Consider the following 1142-nt stretch of genomic DNA (forward strand, 5'->3'; position numbering starts at 1 on the left):
TTAATACACTGGTAGATAGTATTATTTGTTCACAAGTCTTCCTTCCCTCCCTGTCCTTGTCACAGCCTGAGCAGAGGCATGAAGAGGCCTTGAGTGCTTCCCTTGCCCTCTCATGCTCCCGAACTCCACCATGAGGAGGGCGTGTCTCAGGTCACTGCAGCTTCACCTCGAGTCTCAGAATAAAACACACAGACCTGAACCCAAACCCAGTTGAGCCACTGCTGACCCACAGTTCCGCGAAGGAGAAATCAGTGATTCTTCCTGGGAACCACTGAGATTTCTGGAATTCTATGCTATACAGCCAAAAACCAGTGCTGTCAAGCCGACACTAACTCACAGTGACCCCATGTGTACATGGTTAATGCACTTGGCTGCTGACCAACAGGTTAGACGTTCAAGTCCACCTAGAGGCATGTCAGAAGAAAAGCCTGGTGATCCAATACTGCAAAGTTAGCCACTAAAAACCCTATGGAGCACAGTTCTACTCTGACAACACATAGGGTCTCCATGAATCAGAGTAGACTGGACAGCAACTTTTTTTATGCTCTAAGGTATTATCACAACCAAACCTGATGGATAAAACTCAGATGATCAGATAGTGACAGAGGGGGCAGAATGTGTGGCCAGGGACAGACCTGAGAGGCCTTGATGCTGTGCTGAAGAGAGTCAGGAGCATGACAGTTGAAGCTTGTAGGTATCCTAGCCCAATTAGCCTAATGCCACCAGGAACACATCATGACAAAGTCAGGCTTAGTGATCCACTGCAACAAGGAAGACTGCACACCGAAGGAACTATGGGGTGTCTCGACAAACAAAGGAGAAGATAGAGTTATTATCCGATTTGGGGGAAGGGTAGAGTTAAGTGAAGGAGCCCTGGTGGCTCAATGGTTAAGTGCTCAGCTGCTAACCGAAACGTTGGCGGTTGGAACCCACTCAGCAACTCTGTGGGAGAAAAACCTAGCGATCTGCTCCTGTAAAGATTACAACCTAGAAGACCCTATGGGCAGTTCCACTCTGTTACATGGGGTCGCTATGATTCAGAATCAGTTCAGCGGCACACCACAGCAACAACAGAGTTAAGTGAAAATTAAATGATAGGCTCAAAGCACCAAAACCACTTGCTGTGGCATTAATCCCGACTC

The sequence above is a fragment of the Trichechus manatus genome, unplaced genomic scaffold, assembly GCF_000243295.1.
Source record: "Trichechus manatus latirostris isolate Lorelei unplaced genomic scaffold, TriManLat1.0 scaffold00087, whole genome shotgun sequence".
Lineage (NCBI taxonomy): Eukaryota > Metazoa > Chordata > Mammalia > Sirenia > Trichechidae > Trichechus > Trichechus manatus.